Source organism: Neolamprologus multifasciatus, chromosome 18 (genome assembly GCF_963576455.1).
Source record: "Neolamprologus multifasciatus chromosome 18, fNeoMul1.2, whole genome shotgun sequence".
Taxonomy (NCBI): Eukaryota; Metazoa; Chordata; class Actinopteri; order Cichliformes; family Cichlidae; genus Neolamprologus; species Neolamprologus multifasciatus.
In genome coordinates, this window is record NC_140456.1 from 23,294,829 (window position 1) to 23,306,918 (window position 12,090).

Here is a 12,090-nt window from a genome sequence, read left to right on the forward strand (position 1 = left end):
CCCTTTAGCAATAACTGACTGCAGCATCTGCATTCACTTGAAAATCTGGTTACTGAGTACTCACTGTGAGTTTTTGCGGGGAAAAAAAGCTCTCTGTGTTGTAGTGCAGTACAAATCTCCCGGGTAGCGTGAAAAACAACTAAGGAACAACCTTTGTTCAGTTTAACATTTTATTGCGTTCGTGTTCGAGCTGCCACACAAACCACAGTCTTTAACATAGACGTGGATGCTCTGGGTGTAGCACTCACATATGACACATTTAATAATGATGGTGCAACATCATTATGAACCTCATCTCCAGATCGTAGTTTCTGGAGCTGATTATATCGCCTAACAAGAGCTAAAATCAGGCAGGCGTTACACAGGTACAGCAGTGCTGACAGTGACAGGAAGAAAAGGGACAGAGAGCGCTGTTATAATTAGACAAAGTATTCCGAGACTCAAAGGCAAACGAAGAGGCTTTTGGCAGCTAACGCTTAACAGCTCATTATGGCGAAATGGCTGCTATTAATCCCAGAGCTGACAACCATGGAAAACTGATACTCAGCTATTTTTCTTCTTCTGTTTTCTTTTTTTGTGTGTGTGTTTGTGCCAAAGCAATCTTTTCTGTTGCTTTCGGTGTTTCTCGTGAGCTGTTCTGTAAATAATCGGTAAATACAGCTGACTGTAAAGAGTGTGAAATAGCTGAAATTCATTTTCAACAGCTTTTTATACTTAACAACGTTGTACATGTTGTGTAGTACTCTATGGTGTAACCCAAATGTTGTAGAATCTGCATTGTAAATGTACTGTATAGAGATTTAACGATCCCCTTGCGGGGGAAAGGAAGACTTAGTTTCACCTCAGAAGAAAACGCAGAATATATTTAGCAACAATAGCAACTACAGTCATATTTTATTCATTACAAGTGAAGACACTGAAGAAACCGCTTCCAGACATTGTTTCTGTCCACCCAAGCAGCCTTACAGTATTTTACAGCACATAACGTTCCCTGGTAACCAAATCCATGATGCGGTAAAGGTTGAATGACACTGTGACAAGTAGGCAAACAAAAGAGGAAATTAATTGTAATTGTTTTTCTCCATGATTAACATGTGGTTTGTTTACTTGAGAAGGTCAAGCTTTGTGAAATATTGCCCCAGAGGAAAACGCAGAGCTGTACACTGGCTGCTGACTGGTGATATTTCTCTCCCTGAATGTTTTTCATTGCATACGGTCTAATGAATGAAACCCATACAATAGCTACCAAGGAGACTGAAAAAATGGCCATAAAAGAGCAGCTCTGTCCCAATTTATCTCCCCTGGCAATTGCTACAGCTCACCCCGGGTTTTGCACACAATGCCCTCCTTTGGAGTTGAACTATTCTCTCAAATCTTTATCTCGATCTAGACCTTCATTTGTATCTTTCTCTCCACCCGGCGCCACATTCTTTCTCTCTCAATCCAGCTATCCTTCTTCCACTTCACTATGTCGACGCTTTGCTCCTAGCAAGCCCATATACAGCCAGTCACTTGCGCATTATATACACTCTCATCAATCCTGGTTTCGTTTTACTGCTGAAAGGAGAGGGATATCCTTCTGGCTCCACATTATTTGCAATGTGGAAACACAAATGAAGATTGCTAGGTACTTTTCTTCTGTAATTCTTTATTTTTAATCATGCTGACTGTCTCACCTTCGCTTCTTACCCCATCTCACATGTTTAAACATCTGATTTTTTCTCTTTACCATTTCGTCTTTGGCTCTGTCCTGCCCTCGTCTGCAGCGCCACATTTCACTTTGATGTAAACTACCCACAGTGGGCCTAACTTGAACATTATACGCTGAGACAGGCATCCTGGAGATAAATTTGTTATTACTATGTGGCTTGATGGCATCCTGTACCCCCCCACCCCCCACCCCCACCCTGCTCCACCACCTACACGTCCCTTGAGCAAAGGTGTGTGGGTCGAGGAGTATGTGCTGATAGAGCGTTCTCAATCAAATTAGCATGAGGAATGGTGACAGTGGACTCTGGGGTGCAGCAAGCCAAGCAGACAGTTTCATTTGCCTACTCTTTATCTCAAGGCCACAGTCAACAGACACAGATTCTTACCATTCATCATAGCACCAGAATAATCTACTATGGTACATTGTTTCCACTGCAGGACACACACGGGGCAAAGGAGCACGAATTGTTTGAGAATGAGAGGCAAAGTGTGAATAGTCAGATGACAGAAAACAGAGAAGCCAGATGGACAATGACAGTGAGAGCAGGCTATCACAAGCAAACTATTTGTGCCAAAAAACATGTTTGATCATTCCCATTGGCTGCATCTGGACACTCATGGTTATTATTAGCAATTATCACTTCAAGTTTACTGTGGTTGTTTTTTTGTTTTTTTTAAATATTGGATACAAATCATCTGTTTATTTCTCCTAATGAACTGTTTGCGTTTCATTTTCTGAGGCCAGTCTCTCTGACCGTTAAGTATCTTAAAATATATCTGCATAAACAGAGAGGTTGATTTTGGTTTCATCTGTTCAAAGAATGTTTTTCCAGAACTGTGTTGGCTTTTTAGCAAAGTCCAATCTAGCTTTTCTATTCTTGAGGTTTTTGTGTGGCTTCTGCCTTGCAGAAAACTCCCTGTATTTTCTCCTTATGGTACACTTGGATATTGATAGACCTACCTCCTGAAGAGTGTTGTTCACTTTCTTGGCTGTTCTGAAGGGGTTTCTCTTAAACCATGGAAATCATTCTGCAATCACCCACCATTGCTGAATTCACCAGTGCTTTCTTTCTTTCTTTCTCAGGATGTACCAAACTGTAGATTTTATCACTCCTAATATTGTAGCACTTTCTCTGTTTTTTTTCTGTTTTTGCAGCTTAAGGGTGGCTTGTTTCTGTCATGGCTGTGTGCGGGCAGGCAGGAAACAGGACCCAAAATGCAGACTCGTGGAGGTGGAATTTAAACTCAAAGTCCACTGCTTTATTGTAGGCATAAATCAGGAAACGGAACAGAACGATGAGGGCATGAAACTGAACTACACAGGCCAGAATGAGGGTACAACGCGACGATGAGCAGGAGCAGACACAGACATTAAATACAAGAGGAAAGTAGGGCAAAGGGAAAACACCTGGAAGACACAGCTGACATCGATCAGCAGACAGGACAGGGAGAACACAACAGGTGAAAAAACAAATCTTGTTGTCCATGTTCCCTTTCATGCATGATTCTTACTCAGGCGTGTGAGTGTATACATTTTTTAATTTTAAGAAAAGTCTGTTTGTGAAGATTCAGCCCCCCCTGTTCCCCCCTCAGTCTGTCTGTGTAAGTTCAGTTTCAGCTATTTACTGCTGTGTGAGCCATGGACGGTCCCCTTTAACCCCATTATTACTTTCCTTTGTACAGCAAAAATATTACCAGGATAAGAACAGCCTATTGATGTGCTGCCTAATTGTATCAGTGTTTGCAATATTTATCATCTGTTCCAAAAGAACAGGAAAAGACTCTGTTTCAAGCCAAGACAATTCTTGATCAGTTTGCCAAAACTACATAAACCAACTACCTGAAAGTAAAGCTGCACCTTGGTGACTAAACCAGAGATGATAATTAAAAAGTGGAGCCCAACGAAGCACAAGCTAAGTGAAAATTTAAAGGTGGCGAGAAAAACAGAAATTGGAACAAGGAAGGAGGGAGAGAAGCAGGAAATGTTGGGGGGGGGAAGGTGAGGTAAGAGAAGGAGATGAAAGAGAGAAACAAAGATCCATCCAAAAAATGAGGATGTGAAGTATATGTGTGTGCGTGCGAAAGTGAGACTGAGAGAATAGAAAGAGACGATGTGATGGATCATCAAAGGATAAGAGAGGATATTGAAGGCAAAGTCTGATCAAACCTGCAGGTGTCTGTTTCTCTAAGGACGAGAGGAACATATCACTTTGTCTGCCTCACTCTTCCGTTCTCCCTCTTCCTTCTGTCTGTCCTCTTTGCCTTTGTGCGATGGTTAAATTTCTGCAGTGGGCGCTTAGTTGTGAGGTAACACCGAGGCAGGTCTGAAACATGAAACAGAACATCAAAGATTCTGCGTTCTCTTCAGCTTTGACACCTACAAACCGGATTTCACTCTGCTGCAACCGCCATTAGCACATGGCATTATAAAAACTAATTTAATTCTGTCAGCACCGTGTCTGTTAGCTCCCTGCATAAGTAATCACAGAGCGCAAAAAGCCAAACTCACTAGCTGAGTTATTATGAAGTGAGTATTAATAAGTTGCTTATAGAAAGAAACCCACTGGGAATGTCACCTATTATCTTGCATGTTTTTAATTGAAAATGTTTTAATTATCTAAACACAATAAGATATGCATGAGATAAGATGAGTAGTTATGCTTATCAGTCAAAATTTAGCACTTTCACATAATGGAGCATTAGTGGTACAACTCCATATAGTTTGTGTACTTTGTCGACACATAAACAAATCCACAGTGGAGGTGGAACTGTAGTATAGCTGTGCTACTTAATTTATGTCTTATAGGCTTAATTTGGCTCAAGAGCCATAAGTTGGCCCATCCAGCTGGTCTGCAGAGCATAATGTCTAATAAACACTAAACAAAACTGATTGAATGGCTTCCAGCTTTTTTTAATCATCTGTGAAGGCTTTTAAATTTATTAAAATATGATACAGGCTCTGCAGTACAGGGTGGCACAGCGATGCAGGAGTTACTGTTACCTCACAGAAAGAAAATCCCAGGTTTGGGTTTGCTGGTTTCTCTGTGTGGAGTTTGCATGTTTTATCCCTCTGCCTGTGTCGATTCTCTGGGTACTCTGGTTTCCTTCCACAGTGTTAGGTAAACTGGTTATTCTGAATTGGCTGCAAGTGTGAATGCTTGATTTCGGTGTGTTAGCCCTGTTCAGAGACTTTGAGCATGAACAATCACCAGTAAATCCAATAAAGACATCCAAAGTTGTTGCTTTTAAGAAAATAGATGGATGGTTGGTTTCAGCAGCTGAATGTACTAAAATATATGATTTGTTAGGCTTACTATCAAGGGATTCACTTATTGCACTTAATAGCTAATTTTAAAATATTTAAATATAAAACAATGAGTTATGGCTTTTATTAATTTTAACAGATAAATATTATTGATTTTTTAGAATGCATCCAAAACAGTATTGATAGTTAGGGATTTTTAAATAGCACTAGTATTGTAAGAAGTTGCCTTCATTGCCGCCTGGCCTGCAGGTGATGTGTGGGTTTTTGTTCTCGTGTTTACAGGTGGTCATTTATTTTCAACTTGTAGCGTTTTGTTGTCAGTGGCCATAAAGGATTAAACTAACTCTTTCCTCTTTATGTCCCACCTGTGTTTAACTGTACTGCCCATTCTTGCGCTTGGTTATAAGACCTTTGGTTCCTGTCTACAGAATTTAAAGCTCAGCAGATGTAGCCTGTTTATGGTATGAGGCTGATTTCATCCTTGGTTTGTTTCAAGGAAACTGCAGCGTGTGTATCATAAACTCAAATCATCTTAAATGAGTAAATCATCTTAAATGCCCTGTTTCTGAAAAGATGCACTTGTGATCTGGTACTAACCTTTTATTGGAAAACACTGACAAACAGTGAAAGAGTCCATTTATATCACGAGAAGTGCTATGTCTCTTCACTGTTGAAGGAAGCTAATTGGATCCATATAAGATGGTCAGAGTAATTACACATCCAGTAATGCTCCACTGGAGCTCTGTCGTCAATGCATTGTCAAATTGCTCACGGCATCAAGCAACCTCTTAGCCTCTGATTGATTTTACAAAGGACTCAGACCCTTCTATTATCACCCTATTACCCAATTTTTTTCTATTTTACACTGGATCTGTCTCTCAATTCTTGACACTATGCGATGATTTTCAATTTCCCGATTACTCTCCATTTCTTTTAGTGTGTGTGCAGCTGCCCACCTTGTAATGAGCTGAGGTTTTGAGTGTGTTTTAAAGGGACAAATTTTGCTGCTTTTATATTCATGCCTTGAGGGGTCAGATAATTACCTGTAAAATAGACTGTACCATAAAAAAATAGAAGAATTCATGAATGCACTGATTATCAGTCTGTGCTGAGCTGACTGCAACGTGTGTCTTAGCAATAGGAGACTGAAGGGCTTTCTATCTGGTATTCTGGTTATATGCTTATATAAAAGCAAGGTTGCTGAGTGCCCACATCAGCTTGCAGTTAATTCAATTCAATTCAATTCAATTTTATTTATATAGCGCCAAATCACAACAAATGTCGCCTCAAGACGCTTCATAGATACAGAGAAAAGCCCAACAATCATATGACCCCCTATGAGCAAGCACTTTGGCGACAGTGGGAAGGAAAAACTCCCTTTTAACAGGAAGAAACCTCCGGCAGAACCAGGCTCAGGGAGGGGCGGCCATCTGCTGCGACCGGTTGGGGTGAGAGAAGGAAGACAGGATAAAGACATGCTGTGGAAGAGAGACAGAGATTAATAACAGATATGATTCAATACAGAGAGGTCTGTTAATACATAGTGAGTGAGAAAGGTGACTGGAAAGGAAAAACTCAATGCATCATGGGAATCCCCCGGCAGCCTACATCTATTGCAGCATAACTAAGGGAGGATTCAGGGTCACCTGGTCCAGCCCTAACTATATGCTTTAGCAAAAAGGAAGGTTTTAAGCCTAATCTTAAAAGTAGAGATAGTGTCTGTCTCCTGAATCCAAACTGGAAGCTGGTTCCACAGAAGAGGGGCCTGAAAACTGAAGGCTCTCCCTCCCATTCTACTTTTAAATACTCTAGGAACAACAAGTAGGCCTGCAGAGCGAGAGCGAAGTGCTCTAATAGGGTGATATGGTACTACAAGGTCATTAAGATAAGATGGGGCCTGATTATTTAAGACCTTGTATGTGAGGAGCAGGATTTTGAATTCAATTCTGGATTTAACAGGAAGCCAATGAAGGGAAGCCAAAACAGGAGAAATATGCTCTCTCTTTCTAGTCCCTGTCAGTACTCTTGCTGCAGCATTTTGGATTAACTGAAGGCTTTTCAGTGAGTTTTTTGGACATCCTGATAATAATGAATTGCAGTAGTCTAGCCTGGAAGTAATAAATGCATGAACTAGTTTTTCAGCGTCACTCTGAGACAGGATATTTCTAATTTTAGAGATGTTGCGCAAATGGAAGAACGCAGTCTTACATATTTGTTTAATATGCGCGTTGAAGGACATATCCTGGTCAAAAATGACTCCAAGGTTCCTCACAGTGTTACTGGAGGCCAAGGTAATGCCATCCAGAGTAAGAATCTGGTTAGATACCATATTTCTAAGCTTTTCAGCGCCGAGTACAATGACCTCAGTTTTATCTGAGTTAAGAAGCAGAAAGTTAGTGGCCATCCAAGTCTTTATGTCTTTAAGACATTCCTGCAGTTTAACTAATTGGTGTGTGTTATCTGGCTTCATGGACAGATAGAGCTGGGTGTCATCTGCATAGCAGTGAAAATGTATGCTATGTCTTCTAATGATGCTGCCTAGGGGAAGCATGTATAATGTAAACAGAATTGGTCCTAGCACCGAACCCTGTGGAACTCCATAATTAACCTCAGTGTGTGAAGAGGACTCTCCATTTACATGCACAAATTGGAGTCTATTAGATAGATATGATACAAACCACTGCAGTGCAATACCTGTAATACCTACAGCATGTTCTAATCGCTCTAATAGAATATTATGGTCAACAGTATCGAATGCTGCACTAAGGTCAAGAAGGACAAGCACAGAGATGAGTCCACTGTCAGAGGCCATAAGAAGATCATTTGTAACCTTCAATAAAGCTGTTTCTGTGCTGTGATGAACTCTGAAACCTGACTGAAACTCTTCAAATAAACCATTCCTCTGCAGATGATCTGTTAGCTGTTTGACAACTACTCTTTCAAGGATTTTTGATATGAAAGGAAGGTTGGAGATTGGCCTATAATTAGCTAAGACTGCTGGGTCTAGAGATGGCTTTTTGAGTAAAGGTTTAACTGCAGCCACCTTGAAGGCCTGTGGTACATAGCCGATTATTAGAGATAGGTTGATCATATATAAGATCGAAGAATTAATCAATGGCAGGACTTCTTTGAGCAGTTTTGTAGGAATGGGGTCTAAAAGACACGTTGATGGTTTGGAGGAAGTAATTATTGAAGTTAACTCAGAAAGATCGATTGGAAAAAAAGAGTCTAACTTAACATCAATGGAACTAAGAGTAGCTGTAGATAATATTAGATCTGTGGGATGATTATTGGTAATTTTTTCTCTAATGATAAAAATTTTATTTGTGAAGAAGTTCATGAAGTCATCACTAGTTAACGTTAAAGGGATGGTTGGCTCAACAGAGCTCTGACTTTTTGTCAGCCTGGCTACAGTGCTGAAGAGAAACCTGGGGTTGTTCTTATTTTCTTCAATCAGTGATGAGTAGTAAGCTGTTCTGGCTTTGCGGAGGGCTTTCTTATAAAGCAACAAACTATTTCTCCAGGCTAAATGATGATCCTCTAAATTTGTGACACGCCATTTCCTCTCCAGATTACGAGTCATCTGCTTTAGGGTACGTGTTTGAGAATTATACCACGGGGTCAGGTACTTCTGATTAGAGACCTTAGTTTTCACTGGAGCTACAGTATCCAGAGTCGTACGTAGTGAGGAGGTGAAATTATTAACAAGATAATCGACCTCTGTTGGGGTAGCGTTCAGATAGCTGCTCTGCTCTGTGTTGGTACAGGGCATTGACGATGATAACAGTGGCTGGATTATATTCTTAAACTTAGTTACAGCGCTTTCAGAAAGACATCTACTTTGATAAAGTCCACTCTCCACTGCTGCGTAATCAATTATTGTAAATGTAAATGTTATCAAGAAATGATCAGACAGGAGAGGGTTTTCAGGAAACACTGTTAAATGTTCAGTTTCTATGCCATATGTTAAAACAAGATCTAGAGTGTGATTAAAGTGGTGGGTGGGTTCTTTTACATTTTGAGAGAAACCAATTGAGTCTAACAACAGATTAAATGCCATGTTGAGGCTGTCATTTTTAGCATCTACATGGATGTTAAAATCACCCACAATAATTATTTTATCTGAGCTCAGAACTAAATTAGATATAATTTAGTTCTGAGCTGCAAGACGGTTAAATCACCGTCTTGCAGCAACTACGTAACTGTTTATTTAAAGTCAGTGAGATTTTGGCTGGACTCTGAATGCAAGTAGTTTAGTGTATGCAGACGGATTGTAGACTGAACCCATCGTATTGCCATTTATCACCATTGTGGCAGACCTATTCCACGTCTTCAAAGCAACCATTTCAAAGTTTTGCAAAATTGCAAGTTCATTGCACACAATAACAGTCATTTTGGTTGTTCTACAGTCTCCAACAACTGCAGCTGTAGCATAAGTTTGTAGGATTATAAGATGTGTAAAAAAAAAAAAATCATAAAAAACATTGATTACATATGCCTGTAGGTAATATAGTGTGGAAACTGAAACTCTTTAGATTGAAGGTTTTCACTCCACATTAGCTAAGACAGTGGTACATTTGACAAATACAGTGGTTTTACGTGACACTAAAAGTCTTTCCTCGTGTACTTTTGGCAGTAAAAACAAATATTATGAACAAGATTCAGCATTATTGTTTTAGATCTTTGGCTCTTCCTCATGCTTTAGAGTGAATGACTGGATAACTTTATGCTGGAACCTAAGAGCAAGCCTATTTATTTATTTATTTATTATTTTGTATCTTCCGCTGTACAGAGCCTGCAAGTTAAATGTTGAATTTTTGCCTGAAAATCCATATTTGGTTTCAGTATTTCAACCTTATATCACAGCCATCAGATATTTAAATATATTGATATCAAAGGCCGCTGTGTGAAATTACAAATTCACTCAATAATTAAATTTCTCATAATCTTGAGTGATAAATCTTCTACAAGTATCCAAGTAAACTACACATGCCATTTGAGAGAAGAGAGCTTGACAGATGTAGTGGTAACACTGTAGCTGCTAATGAGCCGGGCTTAGAAAACTCTCCCTACTCACTAATAACCTATATCAAATTAATTTACGTATTGAATACTACAAACACAGCTCCACAAACTTACCCTGGAATTACTAGTCGAAGTATTGATGAAGGGGAAAAAGAGGAGGAGATGATTTTGAATCTGTGAGGGGATGAGGATGTGTTGCTCACCGTTTTGTTTCCTAATGTTTTCTTGCCACCTTTTCAACATTTGAATATGCCTTCCTGGTACAGTGAAGGGAAGCTCATGAACGCTTGTTTACTGGCAGTATCTGTGTTTTTCGTTGAGCCAGCAATGTGTGGAGGAGGAAGGCAGGGCTGAGATGTGCTGCCTCTCTTGTCAAAATGACAGCTGAAAAATCTGCGCTTCAAGCATGGTGCACTGACCCATGGTCCTGGTGTGAGCTGAAATTGCTTAATGAAATGGGCAGTGAATAGCAGCTGAAACTAATCCAGTAATTCTTTGTGTTCCCTGGCTCTGGCCCCTGCTCTCTCTCTTTCTGACAGTGGTTTGACAGGGCTTCAGAAACCTGACAGGCCAATTAGAGAGCAATTTGCATATCTTCCTCACTCCATTTGCCTTGTTCATGCGACCATAAAATAGGATAATCTGGCTTTTAGACCTGTGTACAATATCAGAATTAGTCAGACTAACTTTATCCTCCATCATCCATGACCCCTACACCCTCCTAACGCCATCCCACCTCTCTTTTGTTGTAAACCACTTAAACCTCTGTTGTTCTGTCACCAGTTCTTGCAATAATCTGGATAATGACCAAGATAAATGTGAGACGGAAGGAATGAAATAATGAGAAAACAAATTGCCGTTTGTTGACTCGCTTTAGCTGGAGATGTTGATGTTGTTTATATTTGTATGTACTGTTACAAGACCAACCACCACCTGCATATAAACACTCTCTTAAGGAACTGGTAGGCTGTGGTTATGGTCAGAATGAGTCAACACTATATAAAATACTTGATTCCCTAAAACTTAACTCTATGATTAAAAATTATGATAATAAATCAAGTGTAAATCTACTGAATTAGAAATATTTGAGTGTACTTCTACTTAGAGTCTGACTCATTTGTCGGTGGTCTGACATTATTGCCAAACTTTAGCAATTTGTCAGTCGTAACACCGCAATAGACGGCCAATAGATGAAAATTTTAAAAGTAAATAAGAGATGGGAGAAACACCCTTCAGCTATGATACGGGTGTTGAGATTGCATAGTTTGTCCACCAGAGGGCACTCTGTAAATTCACTGTTGGCAGGGTTGGCAAAGCATAAACAAAGTAAATAAATAAATACACATATCAAATGTTAGAGAAATGTATTAATGTTTTGTTTACTTTGAAAGAAGTAAAACATGAACTGATATATCAGAATATCAGATTATTAAATCACCAGATATCACTATCAGTATCAGTCTTAAAAGTCAGTTAGACTCCACTTCTGTATTTGACTCTGTTCAATTCCATGTTTTATTCTGGTAGTCACAGATATGTAATTCGCATATTTTGCTCTCTTTGGTTGACCTTGCTGAGTGCTGCTCCTGCTATTTCATTAAAAGTCCATGTAATAGGCTAATTTAATGTTTTTGGGGACACAGGCACAGAGTGCTTGAATTTGCATCTTGTCTAAATGACATAAGACTAATTATGGAAGTAATTTTATATTTATATGAAATAAATTCTCCCCTGTCCAGTTTAAGATGGGTATGAACTGGAATACCAACTAAAATGATGACTAAATGACTAAATACTGATTATGCTTGGATAAATACAAGCATCAGCAGAGAATCTGTGCCTATATTACACATGATGTTATCACATGATGTTATCATGTGATAACATCATGTGTCGTGTTTTGAATTGATTAAAAATGCATTAGTTGATACCTGTGCAAAACAACAACAACAATGACATAAGCATATATGATGAGAATGGAGGAACACAAGGACTTCAATATCCAGGACAATATATGAGTACAGAACCACAGAAAAAATATCCTCTGTTTGTGAATCTGACAAGATTCACTGAAGTAGTCTGACATTTAA

At 39.4% G+C, this 12,090-nt stretch overlaps 1 protein-coding gene across 1 annotated transcript in view; it reads left to right on the plus strand.

The window, feature by feature from the left end:
- The window catches only part of clstn2a (calsyntenin 2a), a 170,256-nt gene that overhangs the window by 86,130 nt on the left and 72,036 nt on the right, over positions 1 to 12,090 (plus strand). The gene's annotated exons all lie outside the window — the stretch shown is intronic.